At 24.6% G+C, this 25,709-nt stretch overlaps 1 pseudogene; it reads left to right on the top strand.

The window, feature by feature from the left end:
• The window catches only part of LOC136968925 (cardioacceleratory peptide receptor-like), a 61,958-nt pseudogene that overhangs the window by 22,561 nt on the left and 13,688 nt on the right, over positions 1 to 25,709 (top strand).

Here is a 25,709-nt window from a genome sequence, read left to right on the forward strand (position 1 = left end):
TTTCTTTATGTATAATATAGGCCTATATATATCAACTTCAAAGTGATCGATAGGTTTACTTATTTTCAAAAAAAAATTAATTAATTTTGGTTCCTTACTTATTATTTTTAGCAAAACTTTTCGAAGAAATTAATAGTGGCAGTTATACGCACTAAAGTATCTAGTCGTTACATCACAATGTAATTAAATGAAATTACACGATAATAGCAAATTCATTTGCCGTCCCCTTGTTAACATGTTATAGCAATAAGAATATAAGTTTTATTAGTCTATAAAGTAGAGTTTCTGTTCATTTGCACTGTTTAATATTTGTTATATATTTAATTATGTATGCGTGTATACATGTTTATAAATATATATTAGAGAGAGAAAGACAGACAGAGTTATTTATTTACTGTACATAGGGTGTCCGAAAAATCACTTAGCCCTGCTTTATTTTCGTTTGTTCCAGGTATAGCTATAAAGTTAACTGTGCTTTGTTTTCACGTGTTCGAAATACACTTCAAATGTAAATTATATCTGTATTTTTTATGGAACTATGGAACTATGGAACACAACGGAACTATGGACCATGCTGTGTTTATATGAATATGTAGGAGGAGAAGGGTCGGATTTACACATAAGCTAAACAACTTACAGTCTAAGTCCTCACGCTTTAACTTTATTGTTATTTAGTGATGAAGAAGGGCCTCTTTTATGGTGTAGCTTAGGACCACGAGTCTAAATCTGGTCTTGATGTAAAGTAAATAATGTATTTATATATTTTATAATAAATATTTGCGCATCGAAAATTCTTAGATTCACATAAATTTAAATCTCATACTCGCTAGTCATTTTTCTTTGTCTAAGACGTTTTACTCAGAATGACAAACGATCTTCAATCTTTTTGATTCACATAACAAAACATTTTTATCTAAGAATTATTTAAATATGTATACATGATAAACGATTTAGGTCAGAGCTTACACTCAATTAAAATAAAAAAAAAACACAAATTATATACTGTATATATATACACGATATATTTTTTGGTGACTACTTCGAAGTTTTCTAGTAATAATTAAAAGAATTCCGTTGATATTTCGACCAAAAAAATTATTAAAAATTTAAATATAATCAATTTTATTAAATTTTTATTTTATTTTTGATATAAAAAAGTAATCCATTAAATTAAAATATTCTACAAATGTTTTATAAACTATCAAATAAGAGAATGGAGGAAGACGATCTCTTTTCTTCTTGTCAATTTTCCATTAACGCAATGAAAATATTGTCAAAAAGACTAAAGAAATGCCATTTATCATTGTCTAAGTTTCGTATATTTCTATTCTTTTTTTGATATATTTTTATTTTATTATTTTTTACTGAAATATTCATCAGCGTGTAAAATAAAGCGACTCTGGAGGTATAAACCGAAGGTATGTCGTCATTTCCTTGTACTGACGTCGATTCCGATTGCTGTCTGCTTATTTCCGGTTAGAAATGTGTTATTGAAAGCGAAGGTTAGTATTGCTGAAGGTTCTGGGGCAAATTTATGATAGGATCTGTCAACGAAAGATAACAAACTGCTGGATCTATAGACAAATCCTTCCGAAATCAAAACATGGTGCAAAAAGGAAAGATTCGGAAACTTTGAATAAAAAAAAAATTCGTATGATAAACTCGTTGGTTTCTTGATTGATACATCAAAATAGATTCTAACAGTTCGCTTCTATACAAAAATATAGCTAAAAATGGTAAGATTTGGAGTTTTAGGGAAAAAACCCCAAAGCTTACCTATTCTTATGTTTTAATAATATAATAAATATCCGTAATATGTTTTTAAGAATTTATAATTTTGAATTTGGACTTCCAAAATTATAAATTCTGTGAATTTTTAGAAATATTTTCTCTCTAAATGTTTCTTTTTCTTTAGGGTTTTGGAATTTGAAAGTTGTCACGTCTCAAAACAGAATTTCGAAAGTGTAAATTCTCGTAAATATAATTTTGGGATTTTTGGAATATTTGAAAGATTTTTACTTTAAAATTTTACGTTATTTTGAGTGTTAACTCTTATTAAATGAAATTTTATAATTAGAATTTACATTCTCAAAAAGATATTTTTATTTTTTATTTTTAAAAGTTCACAGCTCTAAAATATACTTTTTCGGGACTGTAAACTCTTTCTAAATATATTCTTACGAAGACGAATCTTCTTTAAATGAATTTTTGGAATATTTTTATGTTCTTAATTGTAAGAATTACATTAAAAGCATGATAATGTTATTATATTTATAAATGATAAATCATACAATCTTCACTTTGACGCTTTTGACACATTACTCTTAAATATCGTATTAACGTCATTGGTAATTTGCTTTTACATTGTTACACGTTTCGTTTGCATTAATGATAATGGTATACGACTATATTATGATAGTATACCAGTAATGGAAAATGGTAACGACATTATTATCCCGGCGATTATTGTTAATAAGGTAATCGCTTAGAAACAACTCGATGACAACTAAAAGCATTTGTTGTCATCACAACAATGTCATTCTTCATTTCCAAGATTGGCTTTTATTCATTGCCACTAAAAACATTTTAAAATAATGAAAGAAGTGTCCAAAACTTTACTTTCCATTAATCTAATTCTTGTTGATAATATTTATATATATATATAATTTTAAAATGGTATCTGTTATATAACAGATTATAGCGCTTGTTTAAGTTTTACTTTTTCTAGCTTTTGTGGCTGTTTTATGTCTCACCCACTCACTAAAGGGTGTATCAAAGGTAATAAATGACGTAAAAAAGGAGAAACCCGTTGATAAATGACGTTAACAATATAAAAGTCTTAGGAGCATTTTTGTTATTTTTCTCTTCCCTTATAACTACTTTCTGTTATAAAACTAAAATATAACTTGACAGTGTGTTAGTGTTTATTTTTATCAAAATAAAAAGCTATAGTGTTATTTAAACACAATCAACTGTTAATTATACTCGAATTTTCTTTGTTTCTCTCTCATTTTACCGTGTAATATTTTCTAAATTGTTAAAATCTTTTGAAAATACCTTGTCTTTAAATAACAATAAATTGCGAAAAAGTGAGCAGCATCCTATCATGCCCTATAGCTGTAAGCTGCATAAAGCTTCTAGGGGAGTTTTCTGGTTTTGTCAATAGTCATGCTTACAATAGCAGGCAGCTTGTCGCACTCTTACACCTTGCTGGTTCCTAACAGTCTCTTATATGCCTTAGGTGAAACCATCTCAACTGCCAGAATAGGTATTCTACTTATCGATTATTTCACTATAAAATACTATATATCAAAAAATATAGGTAGGAAGAAATTTTTAATAAAAAAAAAATACTTTTCTAAAATGTATTGGAATTATACAGAACTTTTATAAGTAGGGTTACAAATTATACAAGAATAACATTAAATTGTATTATTCTAGTATAATAAAGTCGAGTGTAAACAACTAGAACATTACAGAATTATACTTACGAGAATTTAATAAATATTTATATAAAATATTTATTTATAATCATTAATTGAATCTTAGATATTTACTGTCTCGACAATATCTAAAATTACAGTCATAAAATTTGTTTCTCTAAGTAATTAATCTTTTAAAATGTCCGTATATTTGAATTTTATTGAATAGTAATATCGGTAGCATCTTTAATTAAATATCTTTGAGTTAATCACTAGTCTAACTTAAGAAGTTAATTTCAGAAGCTCGCTCACGAATACAAATGATTACAAAACCACGAAAAGTTAGAAACGTTATAAATAATTTAATAAAAATATATTATCATAATAAAGATATTAGGTATACGTGAATTAAAAAAATATTATGTATTCGATTACTGCTGTTAAAATTGATAATATTTAAGTAAGTTTTTGTGTATAAAAATGTAATTTTGAGCTATAAAAATTACATTTTTATCTATAATAAATAATGAAATTAAAAATAAATTCATTATTTTATTTTGTTAATGTTTAAAATAATAAAATATTTATTTTATTTTAATTTTTATGTTTAGAATATATAATCTTATACACAAATACATTTGCGTATTGCAGATGTATTTAAGCGATTTTTAATAAATTATGAATTTATATATTTAAATTAAAATAAAACAAAAATTTACTGAGAAATAAAGAAAAATCATCGCTATTTTCGATTAAATTAATATTAATTAAGTTTTTAAGAATTGGAATTTGTTATTATTTTTGAAAACGTTAAGAAAAAATCAATAATTTTGTCCTACTTCTCGACAATATATAATTTTTTTTTAGTATATAATTCAACAATGATAACGTTACTTTTTAAAATATTTGACATTTACTGCATTTAGAAAGTAAGGGAAAGTCGTAAGCACGCATTCATAACAAGGTATATTTGACAAGTTGATGAACAAGGTTGCTTCTAAAGGAAAATATTATGTAAAAAATAAATTTTATTCGATATAAAATATGTCTTTATATCTTTTGAAATATAATTTATATCTTAAACCTTTGCATTTATAATTTTTCCGTCGAAAGACAATAAAAAATTAAAACTTTTAAATGGAATTTTATGAAATATTGCACGTACTGTACAGTACATTATACAGAAGATACAAATATAAATTATTAAAATTACAATAATTTAAAGGAATTTATTAAAATATGAGTTAGTATAGATGCTAATTCTCTTTGTATATACTTAACTTTAAGTGATAAATATTTTAAATTCGTCTACACTATTTAAATCTTAAGCAAAGAATTTTTAATGAAGCTGATTTAAAGTTGCGAAAATTCTTTTAAAAATTATAAAAATATTTCAAAAGTTGTATAAATATCTAATTTAAAATAGAAATATTATTATTTTATAATGATAACATTAGTTTTAAATGAAAGTATTATTACTCTTTTAATAAAGAATGAATGATTTTATTTTTTCCTTTCTTTAATGGAACACATTAAAATATTCGTATGAATATTAAAATATTATTTTCTTGACGAAAATTATAATTTTAAAAATTTTATTTATATATTAATAATTATTATCGAGGAATATTTACTTTTTAAAACTCGCGATATAATTTATGTCCTTCGTAAATTATGACACGACATCAAATGTATATTATTAAATGTTGTGTATGCAAATTTTTATGATTCATTTTAACTTATTTTATTTGTGTTAATTGTCAAAGTTATAGTTATATAGACACATAAATTTTATTGATTTAAGAGAGAAGCTAGTAACAACAATAACAAATAACTGGAAAAATAAGTAAATAAATGTTTTTTAATGTGTACAATAGAAATTTGTATTCTAAAGTAGACTTTTTAGTGTACTAAATATACAATAAAACAATTCAAAAAATAAAATATATAAAAAATTTTATTCTTTAAATTATTTTATTCTACATTTAGAAAGTCTACTCGAGTAAATTTTTAAATGTATACAGATAGAAATTCGTATTCTAAAATAGAATTTTTTAGTATACCGAACGTACTGTACAATAAAGCTATTCAAAGAATAAAACTTTAGGTAATTTAAAGAATAAAACTTTATACTGTACATCTAACGCACTAAAAAGTCTACTAAATGTAGTGTTTTATTGTATATTTAGTACAGTAAAAGTCTACTGGTATACAAGTTTAGTAAAAAGTCTGCTTTATTATACTTTAATGCGTATTTAGTACACTAAGTTAGGCTTTTTAGTGTTGGTTATGTAATTCATAATGCATATAACGTAATTATAATAAATGATTTTATGATTTCAAAATACATTCACAAAATTATCATGAACAATGATTTGAATTCTATATGCAAGTAACGTAACAATTATACATTATACACGAAAGGAGGCGTGTTTTAGCTCTTTATACTTCATACAATCATTAAGTACTGTACATATGAATATGAATCATCCCCTATTTATTATAGGTTACTAACCTCCATTTAATTAATTAAAAAAAACATAAATAAATTTAAATAAAATTAACGAATAAAAAACGAATATTTCAGATTCTAATACTAAATATATTTTTTAAATGAGTATTTTTTTTATTTTTATAAAAAAGTAATCGTCGACATTCTTTTGTAAGCATTATCATTTTTATGTTGGATGACACTAATACGGCATTATTTTATAGTGTTTTTTGAAAGTAATTTTAGCTACAAGCCGAATTATAGAGCAAAAAACGGAAAAAGAGCAATAGAAATTTTTCTATTTCAATTGGTATTTCGTCGAAAGAGATATTCTTAGAAAAATCTTCTGTAAAGACTTTCGTTTTTACACTCGTCTGTAGTTAAAAACCTTGAAGTGAAGTAGCTGTTACAATTTCTTTTTTTATATATATATTTTATTTTCTTACTTTGAAAGTAATTTGAAATACGCCTCGATCAGTTCTGTTGTTCACTAACCATAAGTCTGCTTGACAAAAGGCGAAATTTTGTGCTATCGATCAGTGAGCACGTGCCTCGTGACATCTGATGTGTATTCAGCTCATCTAATGACTTTTCTTCACCCGTCTACTAAAACGCGACAGCTGATAAAGTTCATTTTTTTTTTATTATTTTCTTTTATTTTAGAAAAAAAAGAAATCCGTTCAAAATAATTATCTACAGAAATTACAAACCGAATCTTACTACTAAAAATCTGTAATTTAAAATAGGAATATAAAAAAACCCAAGTAAAAATTTTATCTGATTCTCTTTAGAATATATTAATATTAATATTGTGTTTATAAATACAAAATACATATTAACTAGAGAAATTTTAAGGACTGTTTAATTAAGTTCTCTTGTTTGTCCCGATTTTCGAATAGAAAGCAAATTATGGTAATGACAGTAACAAATGGTTAGTTTAAACAAAGCTACTTAATTTGTGACAAATATCCACTCATTCGTGTCATAAACTTAAATTAAACCATCTAGAAATAATATTTTATATATTTAAATCGTTTTCTATCTTGATAAAATATCGTTAAAACATCAATTTGATCGTGTTTAAAGTATTGCAAATGGAATGTTGTTTGATTAGTATATACTTTATGCATAAATTAAGCATAAATTTATATATTTTTAATAAAGAAATCAAAATAGTTAATTGAATATTTATATAATTTATTCATGATATTCTGGAAAATATTATTTAAATCTTTGATGACAGATGATTACAAAATTGATTTATATCTTCTCTAAATTAAAACAGTTTTGATGTATTTTTTATCTCGAGAAATAAAATTTTAGTGGTTTCTTGCCCCTCTAAATATTATTTACAAAGGATGATTCAAGAGTAATATTTCTAAAGTTGTAGGCCCAGAAGCAGGAGAGCAGTTAAAGATATCATATTTAGACAGAAAAGTTCTATTAGTATTGTATAACGTAATATATGTGCTTAATGTAACATACAAAATAAAACAGAAACTAGTTATAACAATCGTTTAAAGTGTTCTTCGTTCACACGAATGCATTCATCAACTCTTGTCATCATAGAGTTGATGTATGCATTCGTGTGAGCGAAGAGTTAGTATGGTTCATACCTTTCAATATTTGGGAATAAATTGATACTTAAATAATGAAAATAATTATAATTTAGTTGAATTTAAAACTCAATTAATAAGAAATACGCAATATAACAATAATAATAATATACAATATCCCGAAATCAGTTAACAATTGTAAAGAATAAATCCTTGTCTTAATCAAATACTTTATTATTTGAAAAATTTGAAGTACAGTATTACAACTTTCATTACTTTGAAATAGAAAAGTACTCTGAATTCGATTTTGGATTTTATATTCTTGAATATACTTGAAACACACACACACACACACACACACACAAAAAATGATTAACCGATTTTGAGTCATCCTGTTATTAATCACCGTTCTTACTTACGGAAAGTATTTATAGAAAAGTAATGCGGGAAAATAATACAGTAAAATAATTCTATAATGATTCTGACTGGAATAAACATCGTGTTCTCATTAGATCCGGAAAAAGAAATTTAAAGTGTCAGGTATTGGCTGTAATGACGTGACAACTCATTTGGTCAAAATGGAGGAAGAAGCGAAATGATGACATACATCTCAAGTCAATGCTATTTGTTTAAGAAATTCTTTTTCCGGATTCAGTAAAAGGAAAATTAAAACTTGCTCAGCTCGATCTTCCGGACACATTTTGTACTATGGAAAAGGAAAATTTCTCTAAGTTATTCTTTTCTGTTGTAATTTTCTGTAAGTTAGAACAGGGCTTTATAATTACTTGCCTTATTATTTCTGGACCACTCCCTGATATACTACAAATACATATATATATATATATAATAAGAAATGACATTTTAAGAAACTTCAATTAATAATCAATATAACAGTAATAACAATATGTTATAACTGGTTGATTACTTCTGAGAAATCCTGTATAATAAATGGCCTAAAATCTAAGTTTTATAGGATTAAGATAAAGGATTTTCGAAGTAAATCCCACTTATCCGACACTCGAACATTTGATTAAAACTAAACTAAATTAATCAACTAAATTGAACATAACATGGAAGGAAATGTTAATAAAAATTCTATTCGTTTATTATTATTTTTCAATTAATTTATAAGACGAAAAAAATGGAAATATTTCTGCTTAGAACAGCGAATAAACTTTAAAACTAAAAATGCAACTTATAATTATAATAATGTCATATCAGCAAGCAACTTTTTCATTTTCAAATTTATAAAATAAAAATATTCTTTATAATAATATGCAAATAAAAAAAAGGATATATTTTCATTTTATTTTCCAGAAAAAACTGATGAAGTCGAAAATCCGAGCAACGTCGCATAAATATTCTATTTATCTGCAAATATTCAAAAAATTCTATCCTTTAGACATTTATACAAAATATCTGAATATTTAATATAATATTATAATCTTTTTCAGATAATTTCCGCTTTTAAAATATATAAATTTCTCTAATTAAATAGTTTATATTATAAATAAATAATTAAGTAGATTTTTCTGCTATATTCATAATTTATTTATGTACATAAATCATTAATACATTACTTAAAATTTAAAAAAAATGGCTTAATTTTATATTTATGTTTAACAATTTATATAAAAAATTGTTATAGTTTTTAAAAATTTATAACTTATTTACGGTTTTTAAGCGATTATTTTGTTTAAATTGCTTAAAAATTGATTTTAATTGCTACATTTGATGTTAAATTAGTTCGATTTATAATACTCGTTTAATTTAATCAAGTTGAAAACTTTAAATTAGGTTATACGTAATAAAAAGAATGGAACTTTATCCGGTATTTCAGCGAAGAAAAAAAAAAAATGTTTTTGTAATTGCCGAAAATATAAGTTTCTGACAAATCAATGAAGTGGGTTGTTTGTTCGTTTAATTGTTTCATATGAAAGGATTGAAAAAGAGAAAGATTATTTTCATCGATTAGTAAGTAATGAATTTGAAGAATGCGACTCCCACTTACAATCTCTTAATTGAAACTTTATAAATTCCTCCAAATTAATCAAGAATTTTGTAAAATTCCCGGTATTAGCATTAAGAATTTTGCTTTCTCGATATATTAGGAATTAAGCATTAAGAATTAAGCATTAGCATTACAAAGTAAATTTCCTAATATATCAGAAATATTGCTTTCTGATGTTAATGCCGAATTAATCAGGAATTTTGCTTTAACAAAGCAAAATTTCTGATTAATTCAACTTTATACATTAGCATTACTTATTATAAAGTTAACGTAATTAATAATAATAAGTTGGATTATTTTAAAATTTAAATTATTTTAGTGTCAAAAATAAGAATTTTTACTATTAATAATCGAGATTTATTTGTAAAAATGTCGAAGAATATTCTTAGTGTAATGAAGAAGAACTCCAGTAGTAAGTAATGCTGACCACAACATCGGGATAAAGCTATATGTGTTTGAGTCATAAAGATAATCCATTCTTCAAAGGAACCGAACTTGTACATAGCGCTATTAATCGCCCTAACGGACATTGGCAAAGACGAATGACCCCACAGAACGGGTTATTCTGTAGATAGCACGTAAAACGACCGGATATTAGTAGAGAACACACCGTGACAATATTCGTGACCGGATTAAAATAAGCGTGAAAAGAACTAACGTTGAAAAATGGGAGAATTTTAACATATAAATTTTATCATCAATTAATACGTTGCGTTTTAAATTATTAATTATGTAAATTATAAAGACATGTTAAAAAACCCGAATCATCAATCATTTATGTTTGCAAAATGAAATCAAAAAAAGTAAAGAAGAAATGTTGTTAAACAAGACTTTAGGACTTGTATTGTCTTGTAGGAGGAGGAACATGTGCTGCAGACAAGACAAATTCTTGCAGATGGATCAAAATCAGAAACTCCTTCTTGAGTCGTTCCCTATCGCGTCCAAAGACTTGTCACTATGATATATGACAGAAAATTGCTGTAACTAGTTTCTTTGCTATATATATATATATAGACTGGTATAATTCTATATGTTAGAAAATCCTAATGCGTTGTCTATGTGTGTTCCTTTAAAATACAGACTCAGCATTTTTCGAAAATAGTTGAAATCCTAAATTGTGCATTCTTACTCTTTTTTATTATTGTTATTATCAAATTTGAAATTTTTAAGTCGATAAAATCTGAAAATAAATCTAATTATGTATTATATAAAATGTAATTTATTTTACATTTATTTTTAATATTCAAAATATCGCATTAAAATAAAATTTTTGTATTTTTTAAAAATATTTTACTTTTAACTAGAAAATTTTTTATTTTAAAATTATTTTATTGCTTTTCGTGTAAAGTCAATACTCGATATACTGTAGAAATTTCGTAATTAGTGCCGCCAATGAATACTAGCAAACGGATCTTCCCCATAAATATTAACTACAAAATCCTTCAATGTCTATGATTTAATAAATGTACGAATTTGCATTACAAACAAAATCATGCGCCTTTCAAACTCAAACTTGCGTGCAGACCTCATTACTACGGTATATATAATTCTTATTTTTTCAAGTACTTCAATTTAGCGTTACACTCGATTTAGTGGAAATTTAAAACGCCGACAATCGATGGCACTAAATACAAGTTTGATTGTATATTTTGCGAAACTTATTTAGATGATTTAAGTATTGAAAGTTGCATGGATTTTCAGGTCCAATTAACTTTTAATAACTTTGATGGTTACATTAATGATTTAAAAAAAATAATATAACATTAATTTAAAATTTTAATTGAAATTTATTTATAAAAATGAATATTTTTTTTTAATATTTGAAAACATTTACTCCATGCCGTTTTCTTAAGAGCATGCAACATTATCCAAATTATCAAATTGCACCTCAATTTATGGAATGTATTCGTGTGATTTCTACGGATAATTTTAACTACAACTATTAAATTATCTGTTATGTTTCGTACTAAACGGATTTCTAATTAACAATTAACAATTATGCATCAAAGTATATAAAATTAAGCCCACTTGTAATCATATTATACCATAACTTTTCTATACTTTAATTTAAAGTACAAAATGAAGCATTTCATTAATACGTAAAACGAAATTATTATATGTATAATTAGTTTAAGTGAAATTAGGAATAATAAATTATCTTCATTACAATACCAGTTTACATAATCTTGACTTGTTAACACTTGTTCTCAAATCAAATGTCCTGTAAATCAAACTGTGGAGATAATGATATTAACAATTATCAATTTAAATATGCTATCAATCAGAAATTAACTATGGCATTTTAATAATTTTTATATTTTTCTATTTTAGGTTTATATATACAGTACCTAAAGAATAAATTGGGAAATATAATTTATTTTTTGTATAAACTGAAGAATAACGTTACTGAAACCTGTGGAATAAATAGAGAAACAGTATTTATAGAAACTAAAGAATAATTAGAAATATTTTTGTAGAAATGGAAGATTAAATTGAAAATCAATCTTGGCAGAAATGCGGAATAAATTGAGAAATAATCTTTGTAGAAACTGTGGAATAACTTCACAAATATCTTTGTAGAAGTGGAGGAATAAATTGGGAAACAATCTTGGCAGAAACAAGGAATAAATCGAAGAATAATTTTAATAGAAACTTAGAAATAAAGCGAAGAATAATGTTAGTAGTTAATCCTAGTATAAACTAAGAATAAATTAATGAATAATCTTCGTAAAACTGAGGATTATCTTTAAAACACATTTTATTACACTGCATCAATATATTTATTACATTTAAAATTCAAAATGTATAATTTTAATTAAGAAATTGCTTAATTTACTTACATAAATATATTCATTACTCGAATATTGTGATATTGAAAGTGTTAGTTGCATTGGTTTGTTGTAGAGTTTCCGAATTGTAATATATTAGTTCAATGGCGCAGAATACATTTAAAACTATTAAAATTTTATTGTCTTCTATCTGTTATTATTGTAATAATCATAAGACAAGATATTTAAAATATTAATTAGAAAATAGGTCTACTCTAATCAAAACCAATTCGTAAATTGATTATGCAATGTTAAAGAGTAGCGTGGTAACTGAAGATAAACGATTGTTCCTGCATTATTAATTCCATACAAGGCAAAGTGTGTTCGAAAATTTATGATTCATTTTATATATTTATGAGTCTTTAAAAATAATAAAGATCGAAAAATAATTCATAATAAAAATATTTTTGAGCTGATTTTGAAGGAAAAGTTGAATTTTTAAAAATCGAATTGGATAAAATCTTAGTGAAATTTAAGAAATAAATTGAAGAATTACCTCAATCTTATTTTATATTTATAATTCTTTAATTCAAATTTATATAAAATAACAAGAAGTAAAAAATAGAATTGGCAATTTAAGCTTATAATATTTCAAAAATTTCGAAAATAATACATAAATTCTTTAAATTAAAATTTTATTAATCAATTTATATTATTATGTGACGATATATTTAATTAAAAATATTCAAATTTCTGTATTAAATTGTCATTTTTAACAATTTTATAATCAAATTTAAACTTTTAATGTTTATAAATTAGAATTTAGTTTTAGTTTTAATAATATTTATTATTAAAATTCGATACAAAAATTAAGTTTCCATCTCTAAAGTTTTTTAACTATTTTCTGAGTGACAATTTCATATATTTTGATGTATCAATAATAAAAAAAGTAGTAAAAGAAACTAAATTATTCTGATAAAATTTTAAAATATTTAAAGATTTATTTATAATTTATTTTTATTCATTCAATAAAACATTTATTATCAAAATATATATGATAAAAATTTCTACCAACTTCATAATATGGATTTTTTGTTTTGATTTTTTTTTCTTTTTTAGTATTTAAAAATGTTGGCATTAAATAATCATTTTTAAGTTAAATAATAAAATTTAAGCTGCTAAATTAAAAAATAAAATCAGAATTTTTAGTTTAAATACAATTTTATCATTGAAATTTAATGCATAGATTTACTTTTCATCGCTAAACTTTCATAATTATTTTCTAAACTTTTTAAAATTTTTAGTAAGAAAAAAAAATTAATAAAATTAATCTTTTATTTCTTAAATTTAACTTTTGAATAAAATATTTATAATAAAAATTGCTACTTTCTTCTTACTCACTTAAAAAATATTAATTATACTTTAAATAAATATACAATAAGAATATTTATTTTAAATCTTTTTTTTAGAGAGGAAATATTGAAAAATTAAATTATTTTTCTTTCTTTTTTCATCAATTTTTCTATTTTTATTTTCGTTCTCAAGATTTTTAAGAACTCCACATACAATTTTTGGCTTCCTTAAATTAAAAACTTTACTCCATTTGGCTAAAATCCAATTTGAAAATAACCCTTGAATGAAATGAAAACAGACAAGTTTAAAAAGTAATTGATTTCTGTCTATGTACGTTCTAAATTATTTAATTCTTTGATTTCTAGAATTACTTTCTCTAAAAAAAATTTTATAAAAATAAAAAAAAATATCTTTGATTTGTTGAATTATAATATTATCTTTTACGAAAACGTCAAAAGAAATTAGATAAATTTTATTTCATTTTTTTTAAACATAAATTGTTTAATTTCTTAATATTTTTCTGTCTTACAAAAAGTAAAGCAAGAAGAATTTTTTTCTTTTTTTTAAAATTTTGTTTCGGTTCTACTAACTGGTGATCATTTTCTGATTCCATTATAGTCCTATGTTGACCTAGATCTAGTTTTATATCTGAATTTTCTGTATGAAATATATAAATAAGACATTAAATATTAGGCAGAATCGCTATAATTCATTAATTTAAAAAATATCTAAACATTTAACGAAATAATATAAAGTGATATTCGGGTGAACAGACTACGATATAGTTAAAAAAATATTTGTTTTTCGCTTATTAAGTGATCATCCCATTACATAGTTCTATTGTTTTACATCTGAATTTTTCATAAGAGATACATTATATAAATAAATCATTAAATATTATAGAAAAATCACTGAAATTCGTTAATTAAAAATATTTAAGCATTTAATAAAATAATACAGAGTGGTACTAAATGTAAGAAGAACAGAGCTGTGATATAGTTTAAAAAATAACGTCAATAATGACTTTTATGAATGGAGTTACAAAATATAATAATTCCTAAATAAGGAATTTTCGAATCGGGTCATCGGTAGACAAATAAACTGATATCAATTATAAAAATGAAAATCGCTGCATAAGAATGGTGACAGAAAATGTTTTAAATTGTTTTGTTTGATTGTTATCTCCAGCAAAGCATTAAGAAAAATATCTGTTGTAACACCTGCATAACATATGTCAGGTTCTATTAAAGGATTTACCTGTCATTGCTTTGGTCTTTAAGGCATTACAAGAGTCAATTTCTTAAAGGAAAAAAAGGTCAAAAATATATAAAATCAACAGTAGTATATCAGAATACGTTCTAAACCATGAAAAAGTGAGTAATGTTTAAAACTTAAAATATTGATTTAATTATTCGAATTAAATATAATCAATTTTTAATTATTTGAGACTATAATCAGATTTAATTAAAAATTATGTAAAGTAATTAATAATTCGGAAATTGAAATCTCTCAACATATTCTGCAAATCAGAAACTTTGTGCTCCTAATTAAATGATGCCAATTAAAGTTTTTACGTTGTTTAATAGAAAATTGAGTCCATGGTAAATCTAATGATTGTATTTTCTTCCATTTAAGGAGCATTCCTGATTGAACAGACAACCAAACAAACTTTTTAAGTTTTATAACGAATTGTTTATACTCAAACTGAAATAAAGCAAGAATCACTTTTAAACGGAAGAACTTTTTATACTTTATTACATTCTATGAATAAAATTTATCCGGCAGTTAATAAAAACAATTAATTAAATCATACGTTTTAAGAATCAATATACTTATTTCAAATATAAGACCGCCCGAAAGTCAGTTAAGACAAGGCTATTTTAATAACGGTTAAAACCGGTTTAAAACAGTTTTAAATGTTATTATTCGCAAAAAACGAATAAATAACTGAATCTTAAAACATATCTCGGTTAATTAATTTTTGAGTTATCTTCTACATACATCAATAAAAAAATTGGTTAATGTTACCCTTGGTGCCAAGATGGCGTCTCGTATCTGATTCCAGCAAGGAAACAGTGGGACGCACGTTCTAACCTAACCTAACCTATTCTAATAAATTACCATAGTTATTAGCAACCAAATTATTAGAATAGGTTAGGTTAGGTTAGAACGTGCGTCCCACTGTTTCCTTGCTGGAATCAGAGACGAGTCGCCATCTTGGCACCAAGGGTAACATTAACCAAAATTTCTTTATTGTCTATGAAAATTATTTCAATAAATTAATGTTAAAACTTTTAATCGTTTGTTTGTACTTGTTGGAGTTAATAGTAAGCATTTTTCTGTACAAAACTCATTTAAGAATACCGTGTACTGAACCATTTACTGTTCACTGGCACATTTATATTTGTTTATATTATATTTCATAAAAATTGTATCATAAAGGATAAGCTTAAATGAATACTTACAAATTATTTTACTATTAATAATGTTATACATACACAGAAGGGTGATGAATCAATAGCTTGGTTAACTGCTCGATAGACTACTATCAATTCACAGGCCACTAATAAAATTGCTATAGAGACTAACTAGTCAGTATTCATATATCTTAACACTCATAAAAAATGAAATATTTGTATTTACGTCGATCATTGCTATTTTTATCCTTTAACTTTTTAATAAAACTATTTTTTATTTTTTTATTTTTATAGAAATTATGATCACATCATACAGGTAACCAGGATATATTTTACGATCATTGTATGAATAATAATATGCAATTGTTTAAGATTATTTTAAAATTAGTTTGAAATTTTTTTTTTTTTTTTTTGATTTTTGGGCCGCCTTATATTATTTTTTGAATGAAAATGTTTAGCACGAAATTATTCATAATTTCGAAGAAAAATGTAGAAATGTGTCCATAATTTGAGTACTTGTTCTTTTTAAACTTTTAATAACTTCCGTTTCCGGTTCCGAGTTGCTGAAGAGCAATCAGTGTCATGATGCAAAAACGAAAATTTTTTTTAACGTCTTTCCTCATTCAGGATGGAATTAGATTAATGTTACCATAAACACGTAAACATCACATTCGAGACTTTTTAAAATGTGAATTCTCTTCGAAATCTAACTCCTACTTTTTTATGAATAAAATATCTTTTATGTAGTAAATATAACAGGAAAAATATGAATCTTTCCTTTCTAAATTCATGTTTTGCTTTATTACTTTTAGAAAAGAAGTGTAAGAAAGTAGAAAAAGAAAGAAATTTTATATTTTTCTATGATTCAACTACTGTAGAAAGGTATCATTATTGAAAATTTCATGTGTAATCTCTCCCAGAATCTAAAAGATGTATGACTACATCTAAGATAAAACTTCATTCAAGTAAATAAAATTTTATAACATATATTACAATAAAAGCAATAAAACTAAATCCTTATTTAAAAATTAATTTACATTACACCTTAATTTCATAATTAAATGAAATATAAAAAAAAATTAAATGTTGTTTTTTTTTAAATTACAAATTACTGTTTTCTTCATCATCTCTCATCTTCTAAATATCTTATTCATAAGAATCGTAGTTAACGTTACACAAGCTTCAAAGAAATTCCATTTTTATTAGAATTTTATTGCAATTTTATATTGAAAAGAGACGAATTAAATATTTAATGGTGAATTTTAAACTGTAAAGAATTTGAAAGAATAGAGAGAGAGTTATATTTTCTTTATCAATATTAAAAAGTATTTAATATCTTAAGGATTATCATCGAGTTAACATTTAATGTTTATTCAAGAGAAAATATATTTGAAGTTTAATTTTAAATGTGAAACTTTGGTCGTAAATTAATATAATTTTTTTAAAGCTGAACTTAGTAATTTAATGTCTTTGATACATCAGATGAGAGCGGTTTCAACTGAATGCTAGAGTCGCAATACATCTCTACAGCAGTCAATATCTATATTTATCACATCAGCAAGAGATCGCGGTCACCATCACTAACCTTCTAACAGAATAAATTTAATATTTTATACAGTAATTTTCAATAATAATAAAAGGATTTTTAAGGAAAAACACACCCGTAATCAAAAGCTCATTTGTAAAAAAAGTGATTCATTATCAAATAGCCGAAGAAAAATAAATTTTTTCTTGATAATGATGGTAAAATAAATGAAGCAAATAAGGTTTTTGGAACAGGAAAAAAAAAAAAAAAAAGGTTTCTTTCTAAATTTTTGATGATCGTTCTTTCAAGAATAGATTTATCGTAGCTTTGATTTATTTTCTTTGGGATGTAAATAGGATACTCAATGATAAATGTGATGAACTAAGATGAGATATTTTACTATTAAAATTTTATACGAATAAAAATAAATATATTATTATTAATTTTAGATATTCAATTGCATAATAAAGTAATTAACTTAGAATTTTCAGTTTAATAATCAATCATAATGAACTTGAAAAGTAATTTTTAATGAGTATTTCACATCATGAATCGCTTTCGAATTCATTTTAATTGATTTAAATGTAATATTAAAGATTTTGAATGTTAAATTTGGAATTTTTAATGAAAAATACATTAATGTATATTATGTAATAAACAAAGAAAGAGAAAAATGAGGCCAAAATAGATTTTTGAAGGGAGATAAAGTTCCAGATTTGTACATGATGTAATGGAAGCTTTCTAGATTGTACTCAATCAATCGTCTTTACTTTCTATAGAAGTGGTCGTCATGACGACCAATATGACATATTTTGTACTACAAAGAATTGAGAAATTCACTTATGGGATAGTGAAGCGAGCTTTATTTTTTCTGGTTTGATATAATTTTAAATATGAAAAGAAAGAAAAAAAAGGGAAAAAAATTAATATGAATTATTTATTTACAGACTGAGCAATTGACATTTTTGTGGATTTTATTTACAATGATTGTAGTTGGAAATACAGCAGTTTTGGTTGCTTTATCGCTATCAAAAAATCGTAAATCCCGAATGAACTTTTTCATCATGCATCTAGCTTTAGCAGGTAAGTTCCCTTTTAATTTTACTTTTACAAATTATGGTAGAAAGAAAGTAATCAAAGTTTGGTATTGCAGGTAACAAAATGGCTAATAAAAAAGATAAAGGATTATTGCAAAATTTATATTCTTTCACAGTTTCTTCAGTGTTGATGTTTTAATCTAAGGATATTGTTATAAACATAATATAAATTTTGGACTGGATTTACATAAGTTTAACAAAATACAGCTTAGGTCTTGTTTTACAAAATAATTTATGGTCTAGTGCTTTTAAATTCATCATAATTTAGTGAAGAAGAAAGGCTGCTTATACATTACAGCTTAAAACGAAGGGGCAGAACCATTTTTAATCAAAAGACCATATCATATTTCATAGGAATCTTTATGCGATTTCTATGAAATGGAATGTTGTTTTACACACTGCATAGGTTTAAAAATGAGCGAGCTGTTTACAGGTTGTATAAAAATGTAGGCCTACACATTTATCATACATACACAAAAATATTTATATATATTGTATTTAAATAGATATTTTTATTTGAAAAAGAATAAAAAACATTTTCATAACTCAAAATTCACGGCAGTAAATTCTACTCGTATTATTTTATATTTTATCAGACCATATTAGAAGCCACAGAAGGTCACGTATAGTCTGTATACCTCAAGTTCTCCGCTTCTGGCTTAGGGTCTCAACAAGTCTAAATCTGGCCATGGTTATAGATAATCGGAAAAGTCATCGAGAAACGTTTTTATCCTATATAAAACAGGGAAATACAAAATACCAAACTTTTAAGAAAATCTCATATTGCCAGCAATATATATATGGATCGTTTCAATTTTTACTCTTTTGAATAGATCTAAGTAAAAATATTTTGAATTCGTCATGGTTATTCCATATTTGTTGAAACAGCCTTTCTGAATTTCAAGTAAAAGATATCTCAGAGATATGTATCTATTTTCTTCTCTCTCTTCTTTTTTAAGGATTTATATTATAAAGTTTATTGAAAAATTCTTTCTTGTCTTCATGAAAAATATTTATTTTATAAATCAATATTAGTAAAACTTTAAAATGAATTATTTTGTGACAGTTTTGTTAGATAAATAAACATTGAAAAGTTTTGCAAGACATTTTAAAACCACGTTTATGTTATTTTTCGTACTTTTCCTTACACTAAAAATATCGAGAAATCACTTTAATTTTTAGAAAAATTATAAAGAAAGCCATTTTAATGTACTTTTAAACGTTAAATACATTTTAAAACAACTTTTTTGAGGTAAATTCTTGATATATTTTATTTTATAACCGAATTATTCTGTAATACTTTTCTTTATGCTAAATATCCATAGAGCATTTCAAATTAAAATAATAAGAAAAAATTTTTATAAAGTTTTAAATCTTTGAATACCTAAAATTTTACATTAAAACATTATTATTAAGTTTTATTATTATTATTTTTTCCGTTTATAAATGAATTTATTTGTTATTATAATGAAATTTGCAAGTGCAATCATGGAAAAAGCCTGAAACTTTAAAACATTTTCGAAGACAAAAGCTTTAGAAAAATGTTTTGTAACGGTCGCTTTCAGATAATGCCGAAAAATATTCTTCTTAATTGTAAAGAAAATGATAAACTTTCAGAAAATAGATTTTGACGGTTAATTCAAGAAGTTTCAGAAAATTTAATCTTGTCTTTTTTATTTAATTTCTTTTTTAAAAATCAAAATTAACCAAAACAATTCCGGAATTCATAATATCTTTAAAAATTTTTTAGAAAGTAATTTTAAGAAATTTAATTGAAAGAGTTTCAATATAATGCATAGAATATATCTCTGTCAGCAAATTTCATCAAGAAAATTTTATTTTTACAAGATTTTTTTCCTCTTCATAAAATTTATATAATTAAAGTTAAAAATAACAATAGTTATTTTAATTAAAATATTACCTAACGTTGATATTTTTTTTAACTCTTAAAAAGTGAATTAAAGATTAATTTCATTAATGTTTTTCTTTTTGAATTTGTTTTGATATTTAATTGTATAAATAAGTTTTAAATTAACAAACAAAATTTACCAAGATCCCATTAGAACCCTGACAAATCAGAGAAGAATGATAGTTAATTAGGATCCGGATAAAATAAAATTTTGACGGGACCAGATCCTGACACCATCAAGATAAAAATCCAGACACCATCAGAATCTTATTAGAGCAAAATCCTGACACCATTGCAATCCCAATAGAGCAAAATCTTAACGCCATTAGGACTCATATAAACCTAAATATTACACGATTAAAATTCTGATAATTCGTAATTTCCTCTAGAATAAAATCATGACAGGTTAAAATCCTGATAACTCAGAATTCCGATAAAAGAAAATCCGGATAACCAAAATTCTGGCACCATCACGATCCTAATACAATAATAATCGCGGCTATTTAAAAATCACTAAATATCTGATATGAAAATTTTTCAATCGAAAAAGTAAAAATTATACTATTAAAAATAATTTTATGTGAAAATTACAATTTATTTACAATTTTCTAACGGATAATTATCATTCATAGTATTTGATACAAAATATATTAATTTTTATAAATTGTATTTGAAATATACTTTTTAAACACATTAAATAATTTTTTAAATAATTCAAAATAGATTTTAAAATATTTTCTATTAATATTTTGTTTCTCATAGTTTGGAATTAACCAAGTATAGCCTATCCATATTAAATTTCCAAAAGATTTACGAAAAATAATGTAAAACTATTTTTTAAAACATTTTTAGTAACGTTTCCAGCGTCAATCGATACACTCAATAATTGATATTTATACGGTAGAATCGATTTTTACGACCTAATTGTCTTCTGAAAATACGATCTATAAGCAATCCGTCGTAAAGCGAATCTTTCATCTCCCGTTAACTCAATGTCGTGAATTGATATTACGTTTCTCAAAATCAGTTTTAAATATATACATATATATAATATTTTACTGAGACGAACGAAAAGTAAATATGGTTCTTAAATATGTGATTGTATATACTAGGGTTTCTCAAACGGGATCTCGGTTGTTTTTTTAACCCGGGAAATATCACGGGAAATTCTTCTCATCCTGGGAAATTTCACAAACTTCTTAAAAATTCACTTTTTTCTTATTTTGTGTTAAGGTTGAAGAAATTTTGCAAATAGAAAGTATAATTAACTCATAAACTGCCAGAATTCAGTTGTATTTATTAATTTTAAACCTACTTCTTAGATTTTTAAAAATTTTTCCTCGTTATGCATGTCACAGATTGTCAATAATCAATATGTAGCCTATTTGTGACAGGACTCTGAAAATTCTTTACTTGTCAGAACCTGTAATATATGGAATAATTGTGCTTACGCTGTCTTAATTTTTAACCATGCCCAGTAGCTTCAATAACTGCGTAACGCCAGGTTGTGCAAATTGGGCAAGGATACAAACGAGTACAAGTCTGAAAGTATGAAGTTTTTCTTCATAAACCTGATTATTAAAGACAAACGAACTGCCGAATTATCGGGCCATAAGCTTGATGTTTCTATTAAAGCAACTGAGGTAGACAAATCAAGAATACTAGAGAGCAAAAGAAGTACTACAATCTCGAAAGTGAACTCGAAATCTTCCAGGCTACAGGTGAAAACACACAACATGTCTTCTCTTAAATGATTTAAAGACGATTTCACTCACATAAATTGAATCGGAAAGGGCATTCTCGGTAGCAGGAGTTTTCATTAGTTAAATAAGAACCAGATCGAGTGATTGGAGTATTGACCATCCTTACTATTTAAAATCTTATTATAAAAATTTACAATAATGTTTTGTATTATGCTTTATTTAAATAATGAAAATTACGTTCTAACTTAGAAGTTTGATCTAAGTTCATTTTTTTCTTTAAATTTTCAACTCTATTCAAAGTCATTTTTGTTGTAAGCATCTTCCAACAAACTTTAATAAATTTTTTATATTTGTGAAAATTTCTACGTAATTCAAAGGTAATTTTTAATATATATCTTACACAGCATTATTAATATGATTTTGGAGGTTGCGGAACGTATTAAATTAATTTAAAAAATGAAAAATAATTATATCATTTAATTTCAAGATATTTTGTATATCTTAGAAGTAATTCATTCTATCCCGGTTTTTCCCGGGATCCTGGGAAACAGTTTACTTTTATCCCGGAATCCCGGGACAAGCAAAAGACCGGGAAATGAGAAACCCTACCATATACTAATGGTAGAATATTGATACTAGTCATAAAAGCGAGGTTGTTGTCTGCATGAAAAATTATGTTCATGATTTAATTAATATTATGATTCATAATGTACATTGTAACAATTTCATATATAATATATATACTGTATTTTTTAATACGTTTTATAATTAAAAACAAACATTTATGTAGTTATTTAAAGTAGCCTAATATAATTTGTATGTAGAAAAATAAATTAATAATAAAATAAAATTATAAAATAAGCTACTTTTTATTTTTCTATTTTTATTTAATATTTTAGTTGCTTTTTATGAAGAATTCGTTTTTTTAATAAAGCTATTTGGTTCTTATTAAAAAATGACATTAAAATATTAAACTTTTTGATTAATTTCTTACTTTTTAATAATAAATATATTTTAAAAATATAATTTTAAAATAAGAAAAATGTAATTGGGTTACAGTTTGAAAAAAATTGTAGACCTATAAATTCTCACAGTCGTCCGTCCGCCTGTCCGTCCTTCTTTAATCTCGAGAATGGAGTTAGATAGATAAAAGAAGAGACCAGATATGAAAACCTTAGGGGCAGAAGGCCCCAATGAATTATATATGAACTTCCGATGCAAACAGGAAGTCACGTTATTTCAATTCAAAAATTTTCCCTTAAAGGTGATAGATGACCAGCACAACTTTATTGTTAAAGGAAAAGTATGATGTACAGGAGCAAGCCACTACTAATTTGAGGTGGAAAGCATATATTTTAAATTAAATAAATTAAAAATTTCAGCCCAGCATTATTTATAAAGGTTTCATAAAAAACGAGCAATTATTTATTGTGACAATATCACAATAAATAATTGCTCGTTTTGTATAAATAGAAATTCAACGACAAAATATTTAAATTTTTGTATTTCTCTAGTTAAAAATAATAATAAATAAATAAATCGATTTAAGTTAATTCCATAAAATTAGATTTTTATTTCAGATTGATGTAAAAAGAAACAAGTAAATCTAAAAAATAATAAAATATTCGAAAATAAAGATAAAAAAATTTCTTCTAAAACTATTAATTATTAGTTCTGAATAATTATAAACTCATTATTCGTTCTAATACGAGAGATCCATTCAGGAAAAGTTTTAATGATTTAATGATTTAGTCGAAAAGAAACGCGTTCGATAATGTTGTATTTTAAAAGAAATGACGGCATTCTATTTTTAAGACAATGTTTTACATTGTTCTAAGCTGAAATATCAAAAACCAATTTGAAAAATTTATAAATCAATGATTTTTTGTTTTATTTAATAAAGAGCAATACTTTATTAATTCTTTTTTGATTGGAATCTACGTTATTAAAATGTATATTTAACATAAATATGCAGATAACAATCGAGACAGCATAAAAACTCAAAAAGTGGCCGAAAAATCAATTAGCCATTTTAATGAAAGTTTTGTTGTAATTTTCAGCTAAGAGAGTTTTAAAAAGCTTTGTTCAATATACCATATACAACATTCATTTTATACGAATTATTACTTATTATATTTTTTGGGCTGTCTTGATTTGTGTAATAATCTTGGTTAATTGAATTCCGTGTCATCTTATATATTAAAAACGGTTAATGTTACCTATGGTTCCAAGATGGCGGCTCGTCTGATTCCAGCAAGGAAACAAGCACGTTCTAACCTAACCTAACCTATTCTAATAATTTTGTTGGTAGTGATTATGGTAATTTATTAGAATAGGTTAGGTTAAGTTAGAACGTGCGTTCCCACTGTTTTCCTTCTTCTATTTGCTGGAATCAGAGGCGAGCCGCCATCTTGGAACCATAGGTAACATTAACCTTAAAAACATATAAAATATCTATACTTTAAATGTGTTTTATATAATCTGTTTTGTTCTTTTTATTTAAAAAAAGAAACATGTTAACAATTTAAAGAAACAAAGAATTTTCTCGATTTTATAATAAAATTCTAGCCATTTAGCTATTAAAATCTTCATAAAAATGCCAGAATATGTGACAATTTTGGTTTGGTGTGACAATTTAATTCATATCAGAATTTTTTGATCGTCACGTGATTTTGATGCTGATGTGAATTATATCTTTATAAATTCTTGAGTTTCTTACAAACATACTCAAGGACAACTTAATAAAAATATAATTATTTTTCTTATACGTGAAAGAAGCGCGGAAAACTTATATACGACTTCAGGAAATGGATAAGATTGTGTTATAATAGAAAATTATACTTAGAATATGTTTAGAATGAATGATGTTGCATTCTTAATGATGTTCGCAACTCAGAAAAGGCACTAAAACATTTCGTAATAGAAATTATTTATTTAGAAGATCCGGTTATTGCAACAGTATATGATGAAGATGATCTGATAATTCTGATAATTTCCCATAAAATTATTACTTTCGAGTAGAAAGTAAATACAAGTTAATGGAGTTGTAAATATAGATTATGAAATTAATTCTTATTATTTATCATTAGCAATATTTTAACTTTAAATACTCAAAAAAAAGTTCTTAATAAACTTTATTTAAACTATAAAAGAATTGCTTTCGAATTTAGTTTTTCGCTAACACTTTGTTAAGTAAATAAATTCCATTAAATATTTGTATTTCTAGATTTCTGGTTAAACTAAAACTTGGATTTGAGACTTTTTTTTATTTTCTTCCAAACTGTCGATCACAATCTTTAAACTTCACTTTCTTTTTTTTTAGATCTGACGGTCGGTCTAATTAATGTACTGACTGATATTATCTGGAGAACTACTGTGGCATTTTATGCAGGGAATGTTGTATGTAAACTGATCAAATTTCTGCAGGTATTTATATACATTTTTAGTTATTTTTTTA

This window comes from Centruroides vittatus, unplaced genomic scaffold, assembly GCF_030686945.1.
Source record: "Centruroides vittatus isolate TY-2023 unplaced genomic scaffold, ASM3068694v2 contig_1035, whole genome shotgun sequence".
Classification (NCBI taxonomy): Eukaryota; Metazoa; Arthropoda; class Arachnida; order Scorpiones; family Buthidae; genus Centruroides; species Centruroides vittatus.